The 12,750-nt window shown below is 40.0% G+C and overlaps 1 long non-coding RNA gene across 1 annotated transcript in view; it reads right to left on the bottom strand.

Annotated features, from left to right (window-relative positions):
- LOC109323123 overlaps positions 1-12,750 on the bottom strand; it is a 56,218-nt gene that overhangs the window by 34,664 nt on the left and 8,804 nt on the right. The gene's annotated exons all lie outside the window — the stretch shown is intronic.

Consider the following 12,750-nt stretch of genomic DNA (forward strand, 5'->3'; position numbering starts at 1 on the left):
TGAACACCTTCAAGAGCAAATTGAATGCTTATCTTGCTGGGATCCTATGACCCCAGCTGACTTCCTGCCCTTTGGGCGGGGGGCTGGACTCGATGATCTTCTGAGGTCCCTTCCAGCCCTAATATCTATGAAATATCTATAAAGGTGCTATGGAGCCAAGTCAAAGTAATGCACTGCTGCTTCCGGTAAAACATGTTTTATTTTGTTTTTTAAACGTCTATAAGCAGCCAACTGTTCTAGGCTAGTTACGACAGATGCTGACTGTGAGGTGTTATATTTAAATGGCAGCTGTGGGAAACATGGAAAATCTGCTGACATGCTGCAAAGTGGCTAATACTTGCAAACTGTTTGCCTGGTCATGTAGAAGCTGTTCAGGGAGAAGTAAACCCTGCAGACTTACAATGAAGCTTTAAAGATCAGCTCTTTAATTAGGATTACTAAAGAGAAACAGAACGTTGCTGTATTAAGGACCCAAGACTGCAGTGACATTAATGGGAACCCCAATGAGGGTTCTTAGTGTGCCCAGTTGAGCAAGTTTGAGAGATGTCTCAAATGATTTTGCCATTAAAGGAACAGACTTTGGGGCAAAATTTACAAAGACAGAATTGTGGCTCAGTTATGTGGCCATATGCCTCTTGTGCTCCCTATAACATGGCTCCAGGTCCAGGGGATGATAACACTCACCCAGTGTACAGGGTAGACAGAGACCAAGCAGATTGCTCACAACACATTTACAAGAACCAATCTCTAATTGGAATCCCTGGATGTATACTATATAAGTAACATCACCGAGTACATGGTAACGCCACATATCTGTCTATTTAATACTTCTCTGATTCAGTCAATTGTGCTCTGTTTGCTGATTGCCAGGAAAACTTCTTGAAAGTGTGAGCCTAGTTACTCAAAATGACTCTTCAAAATGATGCCAGACTGTTGGGAGACACTTGTCTTTAGTATTGAGAAACTGGGCCCATCTACATGTATGCTTTAATGTGCATTATCCTATTTTAATACACATTAAAGCATTACAGAAATCCATTCTCTTTATCTAATGTGCATTAAAATAGGCTAATGCACATTTTTATAGTACCTCAAAATAGAGGTACTAGATTACCTAAAGTGCATGAATGAATATATAGATGTGCCAACTGAAATGCAAGTTACTTTGATAGATATTGAATTATGTATAAAAAATGGAGTAACTCCAACAGAGAGATTGGAGACCCAAATTTAAAGTCTTGCTGTGCATGATTTAGATCAGGGACTTAAACTCACATATCCTAGTTGAGTGCCATAATCACTAGAACAGATGAGTGCCTACATCTCTGTCTCTTTTGTTCATGCTGAACCAGCTTAAGTGTACTTTGAAGGATGCCTATAGCACCAGGCTGCACTGGCAAAACAGGTGGAAGAATTCCTAATTTGAGGATGCTGCTTCTCAAGGGGCCTCCAGGACTTTGGCTTAGGCTACAGCTCTGAAAAACTTTGTAGCCACGCTGTGGTATAAGTGCTTATATGGCTTTGTGCATGTCTGTGAGTAAAAATGTAGGTGCCTGCAGGGTTGGACAGCAGTTAAATGGTGGTTTCAATATTGTCAGTGGTGCCTACATCATGTATTTAGATGTTTAAAGATCCTGCCAGGCCCCTGTGGACCTTTGAAACTCAAGGCCTCGAGGACTAGACCCGTATATTATACCATTCAAAGAAATAATGGGGAAACAGTCTCCTTAGGATGTGCTGATCTGAAGCTAATGTACCTGATGAGGAAAATGCCAGCCATGCCTAGATCACAAACTTACTGTGCTGAACAGCATGCCCTCCAGTGTGCCATAAAGTTTCTCATCCCCTGGTCCAGAAGAAGTGTATCCATGCCTGTGGGTCACTGATGGGCTATCTGGTATGAACAGTCAGAAGTGCTAAGTGATAGCTAGATAAGGGTATTTAGAGGGCTGCTTTTGAGAATTGGCTTATAGGTATATATGCATTAGAACAAATGTCTAGGGCAGCAGCAAGGGTTAATTGATTTCTAAAGGCCTGGTCACATAGTCACACAATTCTCACAGCTTTTAAGGCAGACAGGATCTCTAACACAACAAGGCCAATGGATATACACATAGCCTGAATGTGAACAGTATGGCAACCACAAAGAGACCAATCAGTGATATCTGTGGATGGTGAGTCATCAGGAGGGAAAAAGAATACAAAAACAGAGACTTTAGAAAAACAATTATTGAATGGAAAGGTTGTGGTCAGTCAATAATAGGCAAATGTATTAATACACAGTAATAGCAGAAAAGAGTAATACAAGCAATTCTATAGCTACCAATCCTAGGGTTGTCATCATAGTCAGGATATATCTGGCCAGGACATAAGCTTCACTCTGAAATTCTCTCTTGAATGTCAGATGTAAGCATCCTGGAGGTAAGAGGCCAAGGCCCACCCCCTCCCCACCAGTGGGGTGGACGAAAGAGGCTGGTGGCATGCCCTCTGTCCATGGTGCAGGGGTCCCTGAAAAGGGTTCCTGAGGCACCATGGACAGAGGGCATACCACCAGCCTCTTTCATCCATTTGTACATTTGCCTATTATTGAATGGAAAGGTTGTGGTCAGTCTGAGGGACCCCCCGACCCCCTGGAACAAGGCCTCTGGGTCATAAATCTAGTGCCAACACTGCCTTTGACATTGCTCAGATGTGGCCATGCTGCTTTTGGGCTGGGGGGTGGGGAGTAGAAAACTGACACATTTGAGGCCATGGCTGCAGGAATTCTAAGCTTGCAGTCTAAGTTGCAGAGGAAGCAACCTTTTGACACTGTGTGCTCATGATTATTCCTCTTTTTAACCATATAGTGGATAGACTAGCTGGAAAAATGAGAACTCCTGTGCTAAAAATGATCCTATAGGTATAAGCCTTGCATTTCTCTCTGAATCAGCTTTGAAAAGTACATGTTTAAATGTTATTTCCACATGAATTGATAGACTTGGAGGAGAAACAGGTTTTTTTTTTTAAATCCTGAAGATAAAGGACTTTGACATCCATTACCAGCTACAAAAAGCCTTTTTAGCTACTTACTAATGATGACATATATTCACAGAATTTCCTGATACCACAGAGGTTACACAAAATTTTTAATAACAGCATTATCCTGATGAAAAGAGAGCTTAAGATGATCTTTATGGTAATTCTATACAGGGGGCTAGAAGTGCATGCACAAAATCAAATGACACACATGCATTAATATGAAAGGGCGAACTATCTAGAGGAAAGAACAAAAGGCTATTGTCATTTACTGGGAAGCCTGATTAACATATAAATCAGAGGCATGGAAATTCTTTTGCTTGTTTCAATTAATGTGGCTAAAAATACTTGAGGCTAGATAATGCCCCCGGCTCAGTATGTGACCATGTAGTGCGAGGGAGGGGAAGAAGCACCTCACTATTTGCATCGTTCAAGTAAGCCTGCTCCAGCCCACCCGGAACAAAGCTTGCTTATGGGACTACAGGGGCTTCTAGTACATTGTTTCCTTTCGGAGCAAACTTCTGTAATAGCGGGTGGGGTGGAAGGGCTGGGAACACAGTGACTCTTCATTGTACATGCTGGATATGAAACCAGGGAGTAAGCTGGTAAGTATAACTGTTTGTAAAAAGTTATTCCCCTCACACACCACACAAGTACAGGCAAGGAGTTCTAGCAGCTGGGGCTGCTGATTTAAATGAATTGTAATTTTGTTTAATTCATTGATTTAAATTCATTTGAAAATGTGTGCTGGTACTTTTTTATTACAATAAATGTTGAATTAAATTTATAAATGATGGTTTTATGGTGTTAGTCTATTTTTTTAATGTTATAAATTGGTATTGGAAAAAAACCCAGGATATTAAGGCCTCAGTTCTGCAATGTCTTCCAACAGATGCATCATTTTCTTACTTGTATATTTCCACTGACTTTATTAAAGTGTTTATAGGCTTAAATTTAAAGATGTACATAAGTGTCAGAATCATCAAAAATAAAATTTTATCAATAGCATTTCATTTCCCAACATTCAATTTCTTTCATTATAAAAAAATTATTCAGCAAAAACAATGACGTTATTTTGATTTTGCATTGGTACATTTATTCTGAACTTTTTAAGTATACTGGCTAATATTTTCAAAAAAGAAGCCCAACTTTAGGACATCAAAACCCACATTTAAATACCTATGGATGAAATTTTCAGAAGTACCAAAGTGCCTTAGGCATCCCTTGTAAGAGATTTTTTCAGTGAGATGTTTTGGTTGGAAAATGCTGATTTACTGAAACTCTTCATAGGGAGCACTTGGTTTCTGTGAATTTCATGTCTGGAAAAAACGTTGAAAAGAAAGTGTAAAAATAGTTGAAATAATTCATTTTAACGTATTTCAAATGAAAACTTTCCATTTTTCAATTTGAAATAACCAGTCATTTTATGAAATAAACTAATAGTAAAAATGATAAAATTGAAAACAAGACATTTTGGTGACCCAAGCTTAAAATTTTTTTCATTTTAGTTCTCCCAAATTTGTAAGTTTTGAGTTTTTTTAATCCCAGATCAGTAAAGGTAGACTTTTGAAAACTAGAAAAAAGAATTCAAATGATAGGAAAATTGTCTCCTAGTTAGCCCTACTTACAAGCAGAAATTGCATTAAATTCAGATGTCCTTGTCAATCTGACCTGGAATAAAACTATTTTGCTGATCCCAAATGTGATATTTGGTTTGGCCCTGAGTGGAACAATGGCCACTAGCTAGGTCCCTAGGAAGTTTTTAAGTGCGAGCAGGAGCACCAGTACACCACCAGCCAGAAATTCTACCAATATTAACTGCTACTGAGGAAGGTGAAGAAAATTCAAAAGACAACAAAGCATTAACAAGGAGGAAAAAGCTCCTTCTTGGCTCAACCTACCTTTTCTAGTGCCAGGTTTTCAGAGACAAGGGGTGGGTGGAATAGAAGCATATTTAGGCACCTAAATTCCTTTCCATGATTAATAGATAGACTGGGATTTGACCCTTTCTGTCCCTTTCTATGCAGGGATGTCAGTAGAGCTCAATATCTATAGCCACTTCCTCTGCTATAAAGAAACCTATGTCAAATACAAATTTTACTTTCTGTGGGTTGAGAGAAACATGAGTTGAAGATTTAACTGTGTGTAAGCCTAAGCACTCAGATTCATAACCACAATTTATTTTTAGAACAAACATTTTGAATTTTAATTTGCTCTAACACAAAAGGGAGGACTTTTCAAAAACATCCACATTCATAAAATTAAAGATCTTACAAAGAGATGCTGAGTTTTTTCATAATTTTCTTCGACTGATATATTTCTATTAAATAATCTTTGGGGCATGGTCAGTGATAAAATAACATGTATAATAACTTTGGAAGGGTCTCACTAACCTAGATACCACTATCAAAATTAACCATGGAAGCTAAAGCTTCAAGGGAAAATAAGAGCTTTACACCATGTCCTAGAGGCCAACAGACTCTGGTAGGCAACTGATGAAAGTGAATTCCCAACTGAGAAAATATTTTCATATTCTTGATACAAAGCCAGATGAATGGGGATTAGGTCTTAAATCCACAAAGATTGAGGGAGCCGTGAAAGTCAACATAAAATCCAGTGTTCAATGGCACATCAGAGTTCAGGGGCTTCTACCAGTTGTGAACTCACAGCCATGGCTCTACCAGCACTTTTGTTAATCCTTCTTTGACTTCATCAATAATTCTGTTTGAATCACATGCAGAAACCCAATATTCTTTGATGTCTCAAAACAAAATTTGGCCAAATTCTCTCTGGGTCAATTTCTGTCATCACAAACCCTGGGCAACTGATTGGAAGTCAATAGGAGCTTTTCATGAACAAGAGAATAAGGAGCTGAAGGAGCCATATGTAAAGGGAATTTGCTCTGTATATAATTATTGACACTGAGGATATTCTGATATGACTTATGCAAAAAAGGAAAGAAGAGTGGGTTAAAAAGACAAACTTTGAAAATGAGAGCTGAAGCAAATGAAAGCAACCCAACTCTCAGTGTGAAAGTTTAATATAAGGAGCATCAGAGGACTTAATGCTGTGTTATGTCAGATGCTAAACTATAAATATTTCTTACTAAATAAAGGAAATATTGTGAATATCATTGACATGATTGTAAAATTGTAACTAATGACCATAATGGCCCTGTCCAGTATGTGGCCCTGCAGTATGTGGTACTACAGACCCATCTGTGGCACCACACTGCGCATTCAGGAATTCCCTGCACTGATGCCCTTTAGAACCTGGGCAGAAAAGAATGGGGCAGCATATGTGGCATCAGTGTGCACCCCGAAACTGGAGCCTGGCCAGCCGGAGCCATGCTTTGGCTGCCAACCAGGCTCTCAGCTGCTGAACTCTTGCAGCTGCAGCTGCCTAGACCCCAGGACCGCAGGTAAGGCTTGTGGCCCCAGCCTTCCCCTACCCCACCCAGGGTAACCTGCTGCATGCTAGAGGGTACACGGTATGAGCGTTCCCTGGGAACAAGAAGCAGTGGCACAAGTCACAAGGGAAACAAATGTCCACACTCGTGTGGACATGGCCAGTAAGTTTATAATAAGCAGGGACCCAGGTTTTCCATTTCCCATGGAAAAACAGAGAAAAACACAGATTTCCCTTTTACTGGAGCAAACCCACAGATTTTGCACATTCATGAAGAGCTCTCTGCTGGCTGGCAGAATTCCAGCCTGCAAAGAGGCCTGGAGAGAGTGGGAGGAGGGTGGTTAAGCAGGAGGCACCACATGCCTGTATATGCACATGGCTCCAGGAAGCCTGGACAGCAGATCATGCAGGTAAGTTGGGGGGAATTGGAGCCCCCATTAGGAGAGAGTTGGGAGGGCTGGGGCTGCTGCCCAGCCTGGTGGTTCATGAGGCTTGGGGCCCAAGGCCGCAATGTGCAGCTGCAGGGCCCCAGTGGGCAGTGGGACAAGGCCATAGACAGCTTGTCTGTTGGCAAGAGGGGTGGGGCTAACTCCCTGCCACTGCATGTGGTCCCCGGGGGGACAGTGGGGACCCATGCCCTCCAGATCACTATGCAGGGTGGGGGCAAGGGTGGTTCAAGCTCCCTGCCCTGCTACCCTCTGCAGCCTGGCAGGTGCAACCTCTTGCTGCAGCAGGCAATAGTGGAGCCACACAGGAAAGTGCCCCCACTGCCAGGACTGTGTGCCACAGCGGGGAGCCAGCCCACCCTTTGCCGGAGCCCACAGCAGGCAGGGAGCAGGTGGGGAGCCGGGCTCTGCTCTACTGCAGCACCTGCCTTGTGTGAGGGGCAGGGGGCTGTGGACCTAGAGTCCTGGCAGCTGGGGGCCCCCTGTGACAGGGTTGGTGCGGCAGGGGCTGTGGATGGGGGTCAAGGGGCACCAACAGGGCCAGGGAGCTGTGAGGTGGAGAGTGAGAGGCACAGGAGGGGAAGGGCACCAGCATATCGGGGCTGCAGGGCACCAGAAAGCAGTGACGGACCTTTCATTTTAATCATGGGTTATTTTTATTCAGAGAATTTGCTATCTTTTATCAGAGAATTTGTGATTTATTTATTTTTTTAATCAGGGAAAGCCAGGATCCCTGCTAATAAGACCCTCACCAAATTGGGCCACTATTGCCACAGAGACCTTGGGGCAATATATGCAAATATCCTTAGAGTAATATTAGTGATGCTAGTACACTACTGGTGACACAGTGCTGTTTTGTACAATGACTGCAACATGTTCTATGTAATATATATGGCAAAAAGGATACTCCATTCACCATAGAAATACATCTGTCTCTTGAGTAGCAGGAAGCAGATATTTAACAGCACATAACAATGCTTCCCACTGGTTTGGGACAAAATAAATATTGTTTTATCTAATCCAAACTAATGGGGAATATTGGATTCGCAAAATATGCTTTTTCACATTCCCACTGAAATCAGTGCAACTGACTTTAATATGAGAGGAATTTCCCACTGAAACTTGATCAGAGCACCACAGCCAAAGTCCTTATTCTTTTATAAAGTGCCATGGGAACAGTAAACCACAATAAGTCAGAATCTCAGTTATATAAATGAACAGGAAGTTGGTAATTCCATTTACTCAAATGCCCAGCATTATTTTAGAGCTAATTCAAGGTCATGAATATTATTTATGTATTCCCAACACTGCATCCCAAAATGTATGTAATTTCTTAAAAGTTTTCCTTTCCAAGCAATCATTTAGGTCTGACTGCCTGTTTGAATTACTGTTGCATGCAATTTTACAAGAATGGTCTGCAGTAAGACTACACAAGAGTAAAACCTCTAAATGGGCCCTGCAAATATGCTGGAATCTGGAATCCATTAGGAAGAAGGTGCCCTGATGGAAAATACGTAGGAGAGACCAAACAACAACTGCGCACCAGAATGAATGCACACCGGAAATCTGTCAAAGACAGAAATACCCAATTACCGGTGGGGGCACATTTCTCACAAGAAAACCATTCTCTCTCCAATCTCTCAGTCCTGATCCTCAAAGGAAACTTACAAAATGATTCCCAGAGATGAGCCTATGAACTGCACTTCATCAACCCCCTGGACACTAAAAATCATGGACTAAATATAAACATTGGATTTATGACACATTATAACCTGCCGACATCTGACTCCCCAGGTTTCTCTCCATTATTCATCCCCCTACTCTCCCCCGCCCCCCCCGTCTCTCACACATTGACTCCTCAATCTGCATCTTCACTGGCTACCTGTCTTGTATGCTTCTTTACTTTTCATTCCATCCAGGAAGAGCATACACCAACCGCTGAAACTTCCTTAGCCTGATGAAGGGTTTTTGAACCCGAAAGCTTGCTTAATAATTGTTTTCCAACTATTTAAGTTGGTCTAATAAAAGATATCAGATTCACCCAAAGAACCTTGTCTGCCTTAGGAAGAAGGTGAATTTTTCCTTGCATATTGTACCCAAAAATCATAAGACCCTAAAGTATTATTTATATATCAGTGACAGTTTCCAAGCCTTCTCCCATTTACCACACAGAGAGATTAATCTTTGATTTTCTTGTATTATGAAGCACATATATTAATTCTGTATGAGCCATTTAACCAATCACTTTTCTGAGACATAAAACATAAATAACAATAATAAAAGTTTTCTGATAGGCTTAAAAAGTTTCAGGCATTAAAAATGAAATTTATAAAAGTTTCAAGAATTGTTATTTTAATGTTTTATAATTATTAATTTACTAGCCAATTGCCCATCAGGAATGATGTGGGGAGTAGGGACAGAGCACCATCACCCTGCACTGCCATCATTTCCTAGCCGGGGGGGACCTTGCCCCGCTGTCCCCTCTGTTCCCCTCGTCCAGCACCTCATGCCGCTGCCGCCTGCAGGGAACAGGGCCGGGGCGGGGGGCGAGGCCAGCAGCCTCACTCTGGCTGCTCCATCCCTGCCATCATGGCAGTGCTCCGCCGTGCTGCCTCCTGTCCCAAAGGCTCTTGGAGCACTCTTGTTTTAGACAACCAATCAGAGTGCGACTAAAGTGTTACAGTTAGACTAAGGCTTTTATAATATTAGAAAGGTAGTACATAATATGGGTGAAGTGCTTACTGAATATTCAAGCAAGATGTCTGAAGAGCTGATTGGGACTTCTTCGATGAAATGGCTTTGCTAGGAAGGGTTTATCTTGATAGGTCTAAGAAAGAAGGAAGGTAGGGGTGTGTGTGTGCTTGTGTGTGCGCGTGTGTGTGTGTGTGTGTGTGTGCACGTGTTCAAGTATTTACTCTCCCTGATTCTAAAAAACTGAAATTTTGTAGGATGTGGTAACTGTTTCCTATCTGTTCAACTCACAGACTAAAGTTCTAAATTATTCTTGATAATCAGAATGTATATTACAGTCTTTTAGAAGCTGTGTATGTTGTAACGTTAATGTCATAGTCATATGAGCTATTTTTTTCTAAATATATTTATGGTTTATATTTATCTCAGCATATGCAACTTAAAGTGGATCTGGTTTTAGTGAAGTGCTACTTATGTGCAGTGAAATCCACACTTGCTTCAACATACTCAGAGAATTTTCACTACTTTTATTAATAAACTTAATTTGATTACATGATGGGTTACATTAGACTTTCCCCCAATTTATAGTCAATAAAGTAATAGTGCATGAAAGCCATTTTTCCCCTAACTTGTTGTTTTCAACATTTGTCCCCTGTCTTTGCTTCCTTCCACTAGGTTTCCATTCCCAATCACATCAAACATGAACTTGTCTTCACTATCAAGTTCTGTCACAGTCTATCCCCACACTACTTATCTTTCATGTACAAGTGCTCTTCAGGAGCTGTGTGCATTCTTCCATGCTTCCTTCTGAAAATTAAAGACTTTATGCTTCATGACTGGCTACCTAGAATTGGATGAACTATCTGGAGAAGTAGTTAATCTCATGAACGCAGCCATTTTTTCTTTTCCAGATGAGTCTTTGATTTTTTATTAAATTATTACTTACTTGCAATTGCCAACCAAAACATATTTCAATCCAGAGTGTGTTTATTATCTACTTAATTCAGTTAAGTAGATCTTACTGTTTAGGTTACGATATGTGATTGGTTAACCAAAGTCAAATCCAATTTACTCCATGAGTAAATGAGGGTGAATATCTATATTTGGGTATAAATACTCCCCTTTGCAAATAAATATAAGCAATCACACAAGGAACAACTATTCCCAAACATTTGTGTGGGTAGAGATCCATTAGCACAACTGTTCATGGATTAGCCACCAAAAGGGGTGTGAAACTGTTTGAATTGAAAAGAAAATTAGAATTTATGCAAATGTTTGTGACTCATTTTCCTTGCTTTTCTTTGGCTTGAAGATGCTGTAATAAATTCATCCATACTGAGACCATTACCAGAGCAGTAAGGATTTAATACCCTTGGGACATTTCATATATTTAGTCATATATTATAGTGTAAAAACTACGACGACACTGAATAGGAGTCATGTAGAATACATATTCTGTTTCATGGCCTGTAGAAACTACGTTCTACAAAGTATAATTATGTACAGTAGAAAAGTATACCAAACTGCAAGCAAATTAAAAAAAACCAAACTGTTCTGAGACAAATATATTTCCCAAACACCTTTTATTCTCAAATCACATACTGCATGTGTCAAGAGTATATTCCCTGAATTTGTTGCCTATAGCAAACTATCAAGCTTTTATGTGGTACTAGTTCTAAAATTTCTCAGTAACCTTGCTATGAACCAAGAGACCCACTGGCTAAACAACAGTGTGTATCTATGCCTAAATACAGTTTTCTAACAATATCCCTTAGTCATCTAATTTGGCAAAAAAAGGAACTGGTAAATTTGAAAAACCAGAAACATGAAATATGGAGTCCCATGAGCCAAAACTGATAAATTAATTAATCTTCAGTTATTAGATGGCTACGGTCATAGAATATTTTGTCATGTGTCCCAAATGAAGCAGAAAGAGCTGGCTTATTGCCTTCAATTCAGTAATAGATGCAAAACAATATTGATAATGAACATTAAAAAAGGTAATCTGGGTATAGTTAGAGATTTACATAAAACTCCATGAATTGCAGAAAACCATCTACTTCACTCATGACACTAATATTTTGAAAGGTACTTTGTGAGTATTAACCTCTTGATCTTTGGAATGACAAAGATTTACTAGCAGTTAAGGTACAGCATCAGTTCCTAGCATCAGAAATGTAAGTGTACAGGGAAAACATTGCAGTTATATTTTCATTGGCATGTCTTGCTGCTAAAGTATATTGGTTAGTTACAAATACTAACCTATTTGTAAGTAGTTGCTTTAACTCATTTGTAATGACAGCATATAACTGTAATCCATATAACTTTCAAATAAAGTTTAAGGCTGGGATAATTTTAAAAAATAGATATCCAGTGATGTCACTATTAAGATCTTTACCTTTATCATTTTTCTTATTTTTTAATGAATTTCATGCTTTTAAGTTAATTTAATTACTGTGTAATTACTGTCAGATTGGGAGCCTTAAAAGAACTGTGTTCATCTGCAGAACAGTTGTTTCTTTGATATAATAAGTGCAAACTTTCCTAGCCTCTATAACAATATGCCACTGCTCCAGTCAGGAAGTGCTACTTTCAGGCATAAAGGGTGAAACTGAGTGTCCATAACTACTTCTACAGAATAATGACACCTGCTAAATCTTTTTTGGAAAGCTCCTCTCTTGGAATTACTGGGATTATGAAGACTGAATGAGGTCATAGAGAGATATAGGTTTAAGAGCAGTATGAATCATGATAGACAATGAGAGAACTGCTGGAGAACCAGAGCAGAAGGAACTGTGTCTGTGATTGGGAAAAAATCCAAACAGTTGAGGCAGCATGGGCCAAGCTGGAACGGATGCCAAAAGCACAGAGAAGAAGTAGGTCAAAGTGAGTAAATATGATACAAACACCATCCTCAACCCTTGTATTATCTTGACATAAATAGTCAACAAAATCTAGCCCTGACCTCCCTCCAAACTCCCTGAACTTCTCCGGGGCTTGAGTCTTTATGTTTCTGGAAGAAGCTGAGTGGTATGCAAGGGTCAGGAAACAAATAATGACCTTGTAAATTATGAGGATGAATCTTGGTGCTGTGTGAAAAAGCTTTCCTTTACTTATAGAACAGAATAAATAAAATATGCTGCCACAGAACTGGATTAACTTTTAATACTTGCTTATACTATTTCCACAG

Source organism: Crocodylus porosus, unplaced genomic scaffold, assembly GCF_001723895.1.
Source record: "Crocodylus porosus isolate Cpor-Errol unplaced genomic scaffold, CroPor_comp1, whole genome shotgun sequence".
NCBI classification, from domain to species: Eukaryota; Metazoa; Chordata; order Crocodylia; family Crocodylidae; genus Crocodylus; species Crocodylus porosus.